The sequence below is a fragment of the Lissotriton vulgaris genome, chromosome 7, assembly GCF_964263255.1.
Source record: "Lissotriton vulgaris chromosome 7, aLisVul1.2, whole genome shotgun sequence".
Classification (NCBI taxonomy): Eukaryota; Metazoa; Chordata; class Amphibia; order Caudata; family Salamandridae; genus Lissotriton; species Lissotriton vulgaris.
The window spans coordinates 887657809-887673749 of record NC_141695.1 but is presented as its reverse complement, the minus strand read 5'-3'; positions in this window follow the sequence as shown (position 1 = coordinate 887673749).

The following is a 15941-nucleotide window of genomic DNA, read 5'->3' as shown; positions in this document are numbered from 1 at the left end:
CCCATAAAATGAATTGGATCCGCAACTTAAAGAAGCTTCTGCACGAAACTGGCTTGCCGATTGATTGGGAACTTGGAGTTCCTTTATCCAAGGCCGAAATTAAGCGAGTTTACTGGAATTGGGTTGATGAGCAAGATCTAAGAAACCCAGCCCAAGGAAGGTTGACTGAAGAGTTTAAACAGCACAAACCAAAACCCCGCTTGGAGCCTTACCTGGATTTCATTAAGAAACCAAGAACCAGATCCCTGTTTATTCAGTTCAGGTTGGGAAACCTCCCCCTCCATGAGAACACCTGCAAGTGGAAGCCCCCATACCAAACCTCACCTGACTGCCCAATCTGTAAAGGTGTCACTGAAAGTATCGCCCATTTCTTCTTTGCATGCCCGGCCTATGTAAAACCCAGACAGAAATGGCTTAAACCCGCGTGCTTATTGCTCGGGACCAGGGACTATTCCTCTGCACTTAGGATACTCAAGACTGATACTAGTACAAGCCTAGTGTGCGGGGTTGCCAAATTCCTGAGCTGGGCTTGGCTGATTAGATTAAAGGCTATCAGATGACCCTATTTTTAGCGGATTTTTTAATATTCACAAAGCTGCTAATGTTTAATATGCCTTTTAAATCATTTATTGTAATACAAATGTTTTTATTGTAACCCATTTTTGTAAAATGGAACTCTTATGAATTATGGTTTTTATATTTTGTAAGTGCTTTTATGATATCTTGCATATCGAAATAAAGCTTTGAACTGAACTGAACTGAAATATCTTCAAAACTCATCCATTGAATGACTAGAAAGGACAGGGTCAGCTTTGTGATTGTGGGAGTGCTATTGCTTAGATAATCTACATGACAGTGTCGGGCCCACCTTTGCGGGGGTCGGAACCGTGTTAACTTCGAGAACAATGAGGTAATGTGTCTCTAAAGACAAGATTCAAAACAACATTCCAAAACACAGTCAGTAAGAAAGGACTGACTCAAAAAGGGAGTTCAAGATCAGATTTAGATTAAACCAGTAAGGTTTATTAAAATTTAAAGTGCAATACAGAAATATTAAAACTAAGATACATAGGTGTCATTTGCCTTGAAGTCTCTCTGTCATAGACATAATGCAAATTATAAGCAAAGTCTCAAACAGTGGCATAATACAAAAATAATGTCCCCTCCCTGCATTATGGGATAAAGTGCCCCTGAGTCTGTTATATCTTAGAGATATTCATTGGCATTCCGCTGCATAGAGGGCCCGCCCTTGAAGACCCGGGAGCCCCCTTGAAGGCCTGGGTTCGTCTGGACTGGAGGGTTGGTGACCCTCTGCATCATAGAGGGGCCAGAGGCCTGCCTTATGCCCTTGGTACCAAATGTGCAGCTAAAGAATAGAAAATCAGACAGCCTCCGAGGGGTTCTGTAAAGGGGCTGTCTCGTTCCCAAATTCACGGGTTTGCATAGCCATTTTCAGCACAGGAAATTATGGAAACTGCAAAGTCAGCATGGTGTGAGCATCATTATAGCAAATCATATATGACCCTACCATTGTAGTACTAACGCTCTACATGAATATTGATTTGCCCCTTCTAACGTACTGTCACGTACTGTCCTCCAGAGGTATCAGAACAAACTAGTAACATAAATAACAGAAACAATTGCAAATTAATGCAATACAGTGTGCTAGCAAGGGGAGCCCTGGAAAGTAGCAAAAGACTTCCTCCAGTGAGTTCTTTGAGAATAATATTTCATAACAAATAAACAGTACACATCTTGCTGCATACGAAGTCAAGCAAAAAATATAAATGCACAATAAACATCATGATTCAGCAGCCAAAAATGGAGACGAGGCCTAACATTGGCTAAGTGTAGCCTAGGCCAAAAAACACACTAAAGCACATAGGGCCATATGTATGAACACATTTTCCCATAGACACAGAATGGGTAAAACCCTTTGATACATCTGGCCATAATGATTTTGTTTCAATTTCTGTAGCTCTTGTTAATACACATGTATGAATTTAAATGTAGAACAATTAGTATTAATGCACATGTATAGTTCAAATGTGGAAAACTTCCACATGATTCTGTAACGGGTTGAAATAAAATCCAAATATGTGCCTGCCCAATAACTTTTATCAACTGACTCTGTTGTACCAACTGTTTTGTACTCTAAGCGCAAATCTCATGGTGATAGGTGATTTTCTGTTTTTACCCCTAATGTCTGGGACAAACATCCTGTTCACATGCAGACAGAGAAAGGCCTTAAAAGCAAGGCACTTTTGCTAAGTTCATCTCCAATATCAGCTTGGGTCTACAGGTTTTCTTTTATAAAGATATGTGATGCTCAGATGTGGTTTAGTAGATAAGTATGTAGTGTGTGATATGAAAAATAAATAATAATTACTAACAGCCCTGAGCCCTGTCTATATAGCTCACACTTTGGCTATCAGCAAGAAAGGAGAGGACCAAAAAATATGGTAGTCTTGACTAAATTATGCAGTAATGAAAGCCAAAATATGCGGCATAATGCAGTACATTTCTTGACAGTATTACTTCATTATTTTGCAAACACTGTCTTAGCAAAGGTTTCACCTCATTAGTACAAAGTTCACAATCTTGGACAGCAGTAAGCTCCTGAAAGGTGACCAGTGAACCTATGTGAAGGGTCTTCCACTGCATGACATGTTGCTGCATTTTTAGTAACATTTAATCTGTTTGACCTAGAAACATTTTTTTGTTAAACTCTGCAAATTATGCAGAAAGTGATGGATTTCGTCGCAAATCTATCAAATCCATAATTAGGTGGAAAATGCCATTGTCACAGAATTGCATAATTCCAGTGGCCCTGGCTATCAGTAACCAGCACATGCCTGTACAATACCCTAGATTAGAACCTATAGGTCTAATAATATGATTCCTCTCCACCTCCGAAGGCGTATACATGTGCTCGTCCAGTCACTCCTGAAGGGACTCCCAAGATCATCTTTCATGGATGGCTGTACATAGCTCATTACTGCCGGTCCTCCCCGTCTCTCCAAGGATTATTTGGAACATTTGTCAAGACTGGTGCTCCCAGCACATAAAGAGGCTGATCTACTGCTCTCCTGCCTCCCTGGGAAATTCTATAGAGATAGAATTTCAATTCTTTCTGCACTTTTTTATCTGGATCCTGGTAGATTATATTACGGTGTCATGGGGAAACTAAGGATTCCATCTGATCCTGTATTTTAAAGACTATTGAAGGATTATATTAAATGTGTATTAAATATCAGGAAGAAATTGAGCCTAGCAAACACCAGAAGTTAAAGAGAGATGATTTTGGAATATATGCTGCATAATAAGCAACACATATGAACAAAAGGAATCAAGATGAAAGTTCAGCCACAAAACAGACAACCACTTCTTCACGATCCACTAAATTATTATCACATCATCACAACAATATTCAGAGAGCAGTCAAGGTTAAATGCATTCTCTGTTTTTTAAAAAAAACCTCAGCTGAAGTAAAACCTGGAGGGGAAAAGAAAATAAGATCCAGTGAAGTCTCTGAAGAATAAGACAACAGACAAAAAGTGTACTTTGTAAATAGGTCGGAATTCTGCAGAGTTCCATCTCATCCCAATTAATAAAACAAAAACTTCCCATACCTTTGGTAAAACAGGTAACTCTATCTTTACATGCTAAAATGCATATAGTCATCTCACAAAAGTGAAAATGAAAATTTAGCAAGCAGTGAGGGAGGTGATTATTTTGGAGTCCTCCCTAACCTAGGGAGAGAACCAAGCAGATGCCTTGAACACAAAGTGCACATCATGCTTAACGATTCGGTGGTGGTCCCATCCTCCTAGACCCATCCCAAGCACAGTTATGGGCAAAAACACAATCCCAACCAAAGGCCCTGCAAAGCACTATGGGACGAGATTCTAGAGTGCAGTGAATATTATACCATCCAATATCAAAACACTCCTCAAGCGGCAGGGCTCTCCTGGCTCAGCTGAGAGCTAATACTATAATATTCACTGCACTCTAGAATCTCGCCCCATGCAAGTGACACTGAAATTGAAAAGGGACTACATTTGTAAGAAATAATCCTCCTCCAAAACGTGTTGAATACTTTCTATGAAGACTTCTGGTAAGGATTTTACAGCTATTAAGAGACACAAAAGATGTGTTATTGAGTTTGAGAGAACCTTCCTTTTAATTTACTGATATAATCTTTTCTTACAATATAACTAATCTATTAGGTAGTATTCCATATCGGAAAGGACTAAGAACTATAGATATGTATTTGATTGAAACTGATTTTGATGATCTTAATAATGGATTTCTATTGAAATGTTTGAATATTTTATTTTTCAACATTGGAGTAGCCATAGAAGGTAACGTGGCCCGACATATTCCAATATTGTTATATGTATGTGGGACAGACAAGAAATTTTGGAACATGAAGTTTGGAAACAAATTTATACCTTGTTGGTCAAGATTCATTAATGACATACTGAGCAAACGGAGAGGCCATTAAGTGAAGCAAAACTGATTTCAAGAACATTTGAAAGCATGTCATTATTCAATCAAGCTTACAATGATTGCTGGTTCTCTAGACCTAACGTTCTTAAGTTTCATTTATAGTATGTTAATCAAAAACATACGTCGTTTATCAGAAGAGAGAGAGAGGACTAGGTAGCTAGTCCGTATCCCCAGGGTTTATATGTAAATCAAAAAGAACTAGCCTATTGTGAAGTATTAACAGGACTCAGAGCTGTATGGCGAAGTGTAAACCATTAGGTTTCTTCATAAAGCCCTCACCCACCAACCTAGTTGGTGGCATGCTTCATCATCGGGCCCACCCAGTGACACCAAATGTGTCCCGGGTGTGCTTCTACGCCTGGATACAGCGGAGCAGGTATGTAGCTGAGTGTGCACTGTGGTGACGTGAATAGTGATAGTTAAAAAGCTAAACAGTGGTCCCAGTACCCGAGGGTTAATTAATCTTTATTAACTGGGCCTCTGTTAGTGTTTAAAAAGGCTGGTGGATGTGATAGGAATATATATTAAGGCCTCCTGTATCCAGGTGTGGTCTACATGTTTCAGCCAGGCCTTCGAAGTTAAAACTGGCTTTCCTCAGGACCATTAAATAAGTGAAGGTGCAATCTTATACTTTAGCTAGTGTGTGGATTGAAAAAATGTGAAGCACTCTCTAAGGTGCTATATGTGTGGGAGGGGGAATCCCTCTCCAAGCATAACTGGACATACAACATTTATGACAAACGAACATACAGAAGAGAGTCTTAGCATGGTAGCTTGGGATCACAATAAGACATTGTTTGCCGATTTGTAAGGTGCAGTGAAGACGATAAAATGTGGCAAAAGTGTAACCGCACTGGTGGTGCGGTTAAGGTGAATGTTATCGGGATATACATATATATTTGTGGTGGGCTGAGAAACGTAAGCGTCACACACAAATAGTTGGTTGATACATTAAGAGAAAGTATCCTCATGCTGATGTTTTTCTGCAAATGCCACAAGGAGAAATCCGGCAGAGGTTTTGACCCTGAAAAATGAAGGGAGGGGGCCATGGGCTGTTAGTGACCTGCAAAGGAAGATGGCTTACCAGGGCTGTTGCTGATTGCCATCCTACTCGCAGTACTGGCGGTCAAGACCTGCGGTGAACATGTTGTTCCATCAACGACCGCCGAAGAATGGTTCGGAGTCTCCGTTGGTCTTAGGTAATGCCGGTTTCATTTGATCACATGTAGTTGTGTGGACACAGAAGAGAGACCGCCCTTGCTGCGTCATGCTCGTACTGCGCCTGTGTGGGAATGGCGAGAGCGTCTCTATTCGTGCGCATGCGCGGTGGAGACGGGCTCGCGATTGGGCAGCACCTGCGCAGTTGTGGTAGGTGCTGCCTAGGGGATGACGCCAGCAGCATGTCTTGTGTTTCTGAGTGCGGGCACGCTTGTGCCAGCCAATTGCTCGCTCAGTGTTAAAAATCGGGAGTATGAAGGGGTTTTAAAGTATATTAATATATACAGTTTGAACACAATAAATGGGGGGCATCCTCAGGGTGGAAGTGACAATTAGGGAGGTTTCTGGTGCCATCATGGTGGGAAGAGGGGTTAGACAGGGGTGCGTTTTAGCACCCCTGCTTTTTATCATTTATATTAATGGGCTGAGCAATTCCCTAAAACAGTCAACCCCAGATGTCCCGAAAATCAACGGGAAACTATTACCAGTACTTCTTTATGCAGACGATGCGGTCCTTATGGGCCGCACTTCGAACTCTCCGTGTATTTTGGTCAAAACCTTTGTACAGTATATGGACGGCTTGGATTCAGACGTGAACTTCAAAAAATCTTTTATTATGTCATGCGGGCCAGGGAAACGCCAGCGCAATTCTATCCTAGTGGGGACTGATAGACTAAATTCTACCTGCTCTTTTCAATATTCAGGGATGGTCTTTGCTGCAAATGAGTCGTGGACTGGGCATATGGCCCACTCCACGAGCAAGTTCTCAAAGGCCATCAACTCAATTCTTAGTCTCCCACGTCCGAGGCAGACAGGTGCTATTAAAGTTATTTTAAATTTTTGTAAAATTGCAATGCGTCCCAGTGGCCACATATGGGGCTGAGGTATGGGGTCTGGTAAGAAATCGTTGCACCCAACAAGAAGAAAATCGCTTCTGTAAGAAACTGTTGGGCGTACCGATTTCTACTTCTGAGTATATTTGCCATAGGGAATTAAACCTGCATTTCATTTGTGATTACATTAGGACAAGACCAGCATTATTTTGGCTCTCAGTTTGGAGGAACAAATCAGCCACCTTGACGCAAGAAATCATAAGTGACTGCCTTAAATGTGAAAAAGGAATGGACATTACCTGGCTCTCAGGAGTTTATAAGAGTTTATGCAGTGTGGATAAAGGCTACCTCTTTTTAGAACCGACCAGAGTTGAGCCACCAGATAAGAATGAATTAAAAAAAGCACTGTATGCACTTTATAACTTAGATAGGATTAATAATGAATCTAAGAAATCTACAGTCTTGGCCTATATGGGTAAAGAGCTGTATAGGTATCCTTTACCATTATACTCACTTTGCCAATGGGTAATTGGGAAAGATCCCTCTTGTTTCGTTTAAGGGCGGGAACTGTAAGATTCCTACTAAGTTTCCCTCTGGGACACTGCTCAAACCCAGACTACAAACCATGCCCCTGTGATGGAGTGAGCGCACAAAATGATTTCCATTTCTTCGTTTTTTGTAAATATTATTTAAAATATGTAAAATGTTTTTTAGCTCCAATTTTTAGAAAACACAGACCCCTCTCATTGGGGGATTTTTATCAGATGTTGCTCTCCCTGGACACTGAAGAAATAGTTTTTCGCACCAGCACTTTCTTGAGACTTGTTACTCGAGTTCGTAAAATGATGGACAATCCTTGATCTGCCGCTCTATACCAATTGTTATAATCATCTGCTGTCTAATTTGGAAATGTCAATTTGTAAAAGTTTTAAAAAGGAATTTTAGAATATTTTTGTAAATGAGATTTGCTTTTATGAATTTCTGAAATTTGAATAAAGATTTTGAAATGATGAAATGGCACTTAGGGAGGGAGTAACGTGCCCAGTATAAGGGAGGTCGTAAACACATTTCTCATGGCTTTTGTTTATATTTGTAGCATGATGAATAGGGGGTAACGTGCCCAATGTATAAGGTTCAGCAGGATGATGAACACATTTCTTACGGCTTCAGAGAGCTCCAAGGAAGGAAGTCATTAAGGCCATGATACAGATTATTTTATCGAATGGCAAGAGGGGTACTTTGCGCTTATAGTGTTATTATTAATACGGATAGTCAATCAGGCTTAGTATTGCTCAAAGGTTGAGATACAGTCCCTGCCACACTGTAAAGATAGACAAATAAATCTGTCTATATAATGAACATTATACAATTCTCTACCTGAGCAGTTACCAAAGCATTATCTTAGAATTAATCAACAAGAAACGTCCAAATTATATCTAAGCAAATCAGAAGAAATGAGTCCAGTATATTTCAAAAACTCCTTCTTTATTTTCTTCTTTCCAGTCACTCAGTACTTTTTCTTCCTTTTTTCTTTGCCAACACGTGTTTCGTCCTAACTATATACAGTTTATGGACTTCGTCAGGGCTAAAGAAAAATTAAACAATTATAAAATTACTAAAATTCATAAAAGTTTATATAATATAGTATCAGACACATGAGTGACTGGAAAGAAGAAAATAAAGAAGGAGTTTTTGAAATATACTGGACTCATTTCTTCTGATTTGCTTAGATATAATTTGGACGTTTCTTGTTGATTAATTCTAAGATAATGCTTTGGTAACTGCTCAGGAAGAGAATTGTATAATGTTCATTAAGGCCATGATGTTGTGAGGACAGATGGTAGATCCATCTTTGTTCCTTGGTTAGGAGGATCTTATCGTTATCATGTTGGTTGGCGTCAAACTGTTCAATGACCGTCCAGGATATATCATTGGGGGTGTGGTGATTTTGTAAAAAGTGGTCTGTTAGTCTGCTGATGTTTTTTTTGCACCTGATGGTGCTCCTGTGTTCGACCACTCTGGTCCTTACGTTTGCGTCGTCATGCCCACGTAGCGGAGGCCGCATGGGCATGTGATGAGGTACACCACGTTAACTGGAGTTACAGTTGGTGTGTTGGCGTTGTGTCCACGTCTTACCGGGTTCTAGGTCAAGTGTTTTGGTGAGTTGGGTAAGGTGGCATACGCTACAGTTGTTGCACGGGTAATGGCCAGTTACTCTTGGGAGCCCCCAGGTGTTGAGGACAGTGTTAGTTGTGGGTTTGGGGCTGGCTGTTGGACGCGTGGACAACAGATGGTCTTTCAAGTTATTTGCCCGTTTGTATGCAAAACATGGTGTCTCCCACTCTCTGGACCCTGAGTTTATTATCCGCCAATGTTTACGGATAATTCTAGAGACCAGGTTGGAAGCTGTGTCATAAGTGGTCACACATGTCTTCGGTGGTGATTCAGGGTCTTTTTTCACAGTTTCTAAAAGGGCCTCCCTGTTTTGGTTGCGTGCCCTTTTGCTGGTTTTTGCAATGACTGCACTGGGGTAGCTACGTTCTTGTAATTGTTGCGATAGGGCATCTGACTGTTTCTTGTAGTCCGTCAGATGGTTGCAGTTCCTGCGTATTCAAAAGAACTGTCCGAAAGGGAGATTTTCTCTCAATGGTCTGGGGTGGAAGCTGTCGAACCGCAGAAGGGAGTTCCTTGCAGTAGTTTTGTAGTAGGTGGTGGTGCTAAGGGTGCCTTGTTTTACGGTGATGTTAAGGTCTAGGAATGCCAACTCAGTAGCACTGGAAGTACTGGTGAACCTAAGGTATGGGTCACGGCCATTAAGCCAGGTGAGGAATGTGGCCAGTGTGTCCTGGGTATCTTCCCAGATCATAAAGACATCATCTATGTATCTGCGCCATGTGCAATGTTTTTATATTGCCCGAGTATGGATTAGTGATTGACATTATGTGACATACAGTCCGGCCACACTTGGTGCAAAAACGCGCCCCATTGATGTGCCGTTGGTTTCCAAGTAATAAGTGCCTTCGTACTCAAAGTAGTTCTCCTGAAGCGCCAGCGTTGTGCAATCTAGGGTAAACTTCCTAGATGTGTGGTATGTCCATGGGGTTTGCATGAGGACATCACGTAGGACCCGGAGTGTGGCATCTTGCAGGAGGCTGTTATAGAGACTTTCTATATCGACCCCTACAAGGAGCTGGGTGGTCTGGTCAAAGCTCTCGTCCTTGATAGTATTGAGGAAGTGCTTTGTGTCTTTGATGTAAGTGGGGGTTTACTTGATCAAGGACGAGAGCTTTGACCAGACACCCAGCTACTGGTAGGGCTCGATATAGAAAGCTTCTATACCAGCCTCCCACAAGATGCCACACTCCAGGACCTACATGATGTCCTCATGCAAACCCAATGGACATACCACACACCTAGGAAGTTTATCCTAGATTTTGCTCGGGCAATATAAAAACATGGCGCAGATACATAGATGATGTCTTCGTGATCTGGGAAGGAACCCAGGACACACTGGCCATATTACTTACCTGGCTTAATGACCGTGACCCATACCTTAGGTTCACCAGTACTTCCAGTGCTACTGAATTGGCATTCCTGGAACTTAACATCACAGTAAAACAAGGCACCCTTAGCACCACCACCTACTACAAACCCACTGCAAGGCTATCCTTCCAGTACAAAAACTATATTAGATTCATGTAGACAGCTTGCACTATGGTGCAAAGGTGGTTGCATATCGCAAGCAGCTAATTTCAGTGCCAACGCTAGGGAGAGGGGAGGAGGGTGCCATATTTCTGTAAATATGGTGCTCTCCTGCTCTCTTCTTCTCACACAGCGCAGCACAGCTTTTTTGACTGCTGCACTTGAAGAACCGGATATTTAGAACCCAGCGGCGCCAGGGGCACGCCCAAAGTCTTCGGGTTCACCTGTCTTAGAATACAGAGACACGGGATACTTCTCGGTGACGTCAAAGATCGAATTTATTGGTTGCAACCAGGAATAGAAGTCTACGAAGTACCACCCAAGTATATTCGTCAGAGACTGCTCAATTTTCGTATAGCGAGACATCGTCTTTTATGCCAAAAATCACATTCCAGGCAAACACCCACTATTTACAATTTGTCCAATCATAGGCATCATTACAAGAGGTTTCACATGACAACAAACCCACTTTTCAGTTGTCCAGCCCACCATCAATTACACGGGAAAGCCCAACATTCTTTCTCGAACAGGCCGGACAAACCCATAATAAAGGACCACAACCCATATCATAAAGAAGCCTTAAAAGAAGGAACGGAAACAGATGAGAAGTAGGATAAGGGGTGTATGCGTGCATACCAAACTTTACAATCTCCTGTGCTCTGATCCTTAATCTTGATCAGCTACTGGACAAGGAACTGGCTTAACAAGGTCAGCTTCAGACAACGAGGTCAGTTCACTCGGGTCATCTAGGAGTCAGCACAAACTCAAGCTAACGTGTACGGGTACTAAAGACTCGTTCGGCCGTAGTCATCGGCCTATGCGAGGGCAACCACAAAATGGCTGCCATGCACAAAATGGAACCTGAGGGTTCAGAACAAAATCCCTAAATACGTAGTGAATCCATCGGTCTAACATGACGAAAACCCTCGTACTTGCCGCACTCACTGGTTACAGTTCGCTACTATCAAATTCGTAACTAAACCATGACCTTTATGAATCGGGTTCAGAATTCACGGAACCTCAGACCCTCCTTTTGCCCTTACATAGGCAATAACCTAAACTCACGTCAATCTGAATCCAGGTCTATATTCATCAGATCATCAAGATGCTGCTGGAGCATAATCCTATTACTTAGTATCTCTCTCGAGACAGGTCTCCTTGCACACATAGTAGCACAAAGGCCACATATAGCAGGAGCACTGTTAGAATTGGGGGTCTCTAGTTGGCAGAGGTAAGTACCTTAGACCAAGTAGGGACCCTTGCTTCTAGTCAGGGTGAAGGAATAACCCTCTGAGATAACCCCTGCTCACCCTCTAGATAGCATGGCGCGAGCAGTCTAGGCTAAACAGAGGCCATGTGGATAACATTTGCACTTAACACAACAATAATCCCCAATCCACCACAAACTGAGACCACACAGGTAAGTATATTTTATAAAAATATATAACTTTATCTAGTTTCAGCAAGGTAAATAAAGCAGTTACACGATAATCACGTCTTTAGAAAGGTGTATCACTTAATCTTAATGGTTGCAGTAAATGTAGGAAGTTCTGTATCATCAATAGTCTCTAGTCTCTTATCTTAGTATTAAAAATAATGCCTCGAATTGATCTCACATCAGCTCTTTAAAAAGGAAGCTAAATCAAGCAATGCCAAAGATGCCACTGACCCTATCAATGATAATCAGGCCACTAACAATGTACCCCAAGCGCGAGATGCGCGCTTCTCCAGACTCGCTGGGGACTCCTTTTGTCACTCCTGTGTGTCCTCGCGCTTCAGGTTGTGGTAAATATTTTACCTGATCTATTTTTCCGTATAATTATCATTACAAGACAGCTCATAAAAATGAGAGGCAGAGTCTGTGGTATCTGAGTCTTACGGGGTTTATTAGAAAAACCTCGAGGTTGGAGATCATGTTCCGTCACCACTAGGGTTCGGGAAGGGATAGTCAACGTTTTATTAACAGTACACATTATATATAGTCAAGTAACATCATTGAATCCAATACAGTAGGCGTAACAGGTGAAAAGAAGAAGATAAGAACACATGTGCGTAACAAGGGGCGTGAAAGAAGGCGTGTAATAGGCGTACACGGAGGCGTATAATGTGAACGTAATGTAGACGTCACAGAAAGTGTCATAAGTGGGTGTGTGCACAGAGGTAATCTGCAGAGTCAGCAGGAAGTGAGGATGCGCGCGCAACTAGCATGACGTGACATAGACGTGTAACTGGGGAGAACTTTAACACTAGTAGAGGAGACAGAAGTCTGGGATGTCAGAACGACCTGGACCTATAACATATCTTGTATCTTATGTTTGGAGGATGTATTATCTGAAGTAAAAGGTCTCTCGGGCAGAGGCTAATCTATACTGAATACTAGTGCGTGCATATATGTCTACGTGTCTACGTGCAGGGGCCATGGGCCTACTATGGCAACGGGATCTGTAAATTACTTGCATGGAGACAGGAAGGCTTGCTCTTTGCTCTGCAGCCGGGGAGATGTTTACCTAAATCACTAGACAGGAATGTATTTTCGAGGAGGCTGAACAGATAACTTGAAGGCAAAATACTGTCTTGGCAGGCAGGCCAGGTTGAGCCAGGCACCGCTTCGCTTGGCAGGAAGTAAGGCAGAGGTCAGGGATACGTGTCCATGCTGCAGCTTTCAGAGGCAGAAAGCAGAAAGGGCTCGGAGACAGAAATCAGGGCCTAGCTCGGCAGAGCCAGGAAAAACGTAAAAGTGTACCATGTAAAGACGTTGGCATGGCATGGTTAGGAACTGAATTATCGATCCATTCATGGTGGATCTGAAAGAGGACATGTTAACGTTGGACGCAAATGTGTTTGCGTCTTCATATTCGGTCATGGAGGGAAATTACATGTACTTGAAGCACGTACATGGAGACGTTGGGGTACACGTTAGGGGACATACTTGACCATAAAAATTTCAATTACCTCATTCCCTCCTTGTCCCCTACGTTCCCTTCAGGAGATATCAATCTTCATGAGTCCATCTATCTGTTCATATAACATCATTTGTTCATCTTTTCTCATTCGGGCATGAGAATGTGGATTTGAATGGGGAATACATGATGTGGCGCACAAGCCGCAAATCGCTGCCCCACATTGTAGACACAGACAACAACTAAATACTATGAGTAGGGCTATTCCAAGGAAGGATAGGACTTTCCATCCCCAGGCTGATATGATGCTCCAGAGCCAACCGGACCATGTCCAGGTGCCTGGATTCTGGTGTATCTGACTTGCAATCTTGTGGAGCCGAGTTATGGCTCTATATACTGACGGTGCGTTATTTGGAATGAAAACACAACAACTGGATCCGATGACTCTACAAGCCCCGCCCCTATCTGCCAGGATGACGTCAAGGACGAGACGATTTTGAAGAACGACAAGTCTCATAGCAGACTGCTCTTCTGTTAAGTTTCCTAGGGCAAAAGTAGTTTCATTCACTACTGCTTCAAGGGTTCTGGTCAATTTACGTATCAGTTTACTATTTGAGACAGTTCCTAAATAAGGAAAGAATCCTTTATTGAAATCTGTGTATTGTTCCCATGTGGTTTCAGTATAATCGACAATCGGGAGATCTCTCTTGGGTCTAACATGAATGAGATGAGAATTTCTATGGTAGTCAGGTGGGGCTAGAAAAACAGGTGGCAGTAGGAATGCAATGTAACAAGTACCATCCCAGTCTAGAGGTAAACGTATGTAAGCTGTATGGCCACAAATGAAATAGGAATGTCGGGAAGCTTTGAATGTAGACTTGCCTTTATCACTGAATGCAATAACTGTATTACAATCGCTGTGTCCTAGTTGTACTGAACCTTTCTTTCTAACGCATAGGTCACCCTTCACTGGCAGAACTGATATCGAGGGTGAATTCGAACTAGTTTCTGACTGGACATTCAAAATCATGAGGCTAAGTGTAAAATTACCTAATCCATATACTTCGTTTTCTAGATCGGTACCTGTCATTTGGGGAAGACCCTCCTTGTCAGGGAAACATGCTTTATTCATAACTGTATTCAGGTCTCCCCATATCCAATTACCTTGGGAAACTTTGGACTTACTATCTAACGAGGACATTAATGTAAACCATGCACCACATGAACCATTATGTGTAAACGGGTAAGGAAAAAGAGGCAAGGCTCCCGTCATTTTCTGGTAGGGAGGGAGTCGGCCACATACCCAGCAATTAGTGGCATTGCTAGTCTGGTGAGAATGATGTAACATACGGATGAAAGAATTGTTACGCAGTGCAAGTCGATAAGAAAGTTCGTGCGGGGGCAGATCACTAAAGGTGTGATCTGCAGTGTCATTAAAAGAAGAATGTGCTTGTATAGGAAGATATACATGTAACACATAGCTTAGGCATATAATCGTAAGACTCAGAAAAAACATGACAATTAAAGTAACAATACATCTACTTCGGAGATTTTTGCAATATTTCTGTTTCTTGATCTCCTGTCTATCTCTCTCACTATGGGGGTCTAGCTTGTACATGTCAGGAACCCGTCTAACCGCTTCACCCAGGGGGGACTTAAACAATTAAACTGTCTGACTTACTAGACCTCAACTTTGATCTGTACTCCTGGGACGGAGTTTTCTTTACCAGGGGGAGTTTAGTATCAGTCTCTGGAATGCGAAAGTCCTGGGAATCAGTTTTTGGCGGAAGTCCATAGCACTTTTTGACGTGGCTCGAGTGGAGCCAATTTTTTCTCCCTTCAAGTTTCACTACAGTCCTTGTGGTCATCAAAACGATCTTCGGCTCCTTCCAACGGGGCTCCAGAGGGCTCGACCGGTCAAAATTACGTATATACACGTAGTCACCAGGGACGATCTTGTGTGGCTTCACCTCGGTGTTGTCTGGAAAGGCTGCTGCGACCTGTGAACGACATGATTGTAGTGCAGACATCAAGGAAGCAAGGTAATCTGTCAGCATATTACTGTCAACATCGGTTAATTTACGGGGCAGAGGCGTCCCCCACATATTCGGTGGCCGGCCAAAAACCACCTCATACGGGGATAGCCCTGTCCTAGAATGGGCTACCATTCGCATATAGAAGAGGGCAACTGGAAGGGCTACTATCCAGTCTACACCCTTTTCTGCACAGATCTTGGCAAGACGTGTTTTCAGAGTCTGATTGTGTCTCTCTACTAAACCAGCTGCTTCGGGATGCCGAACACAGTGGAACTTCCATTGGTAACCTAGCAAAAGGGAAACTTGCTTCATGAGCTCGGACGAGAATGGCTGTCCGTTGTCTGAATACACGACACGAGGCAAACCATACCTCGGGAAAAATTCACGAACCAACTGCTTGGCAGTGGTCGGGGCAGTGTAATCTGGGACTGGATATGCTTCTGTCCATCGGGAAAGTGCACATACAACTACGAGGACATACTTGAATCCTCGACAACGTTCCATCTGGATATAATCCATCTGGAGGACTTCAAAAGGGTGATCAGGAGGATGAAATCCACCTTGCTCTACGGGAATGCCTTTACCTGGGTTGAACTGACAACAGATCATGCAAGTACGCACTTTCTGTTTTGCGGCTGCTCGTAAATGCTTATTGAACCATAGGTTTTGAATACTGTCTAACATGGCTTTTTCTCCTAAATGTGCAGGACTATGTGCTGTGTTAATGATAACTTGAACCA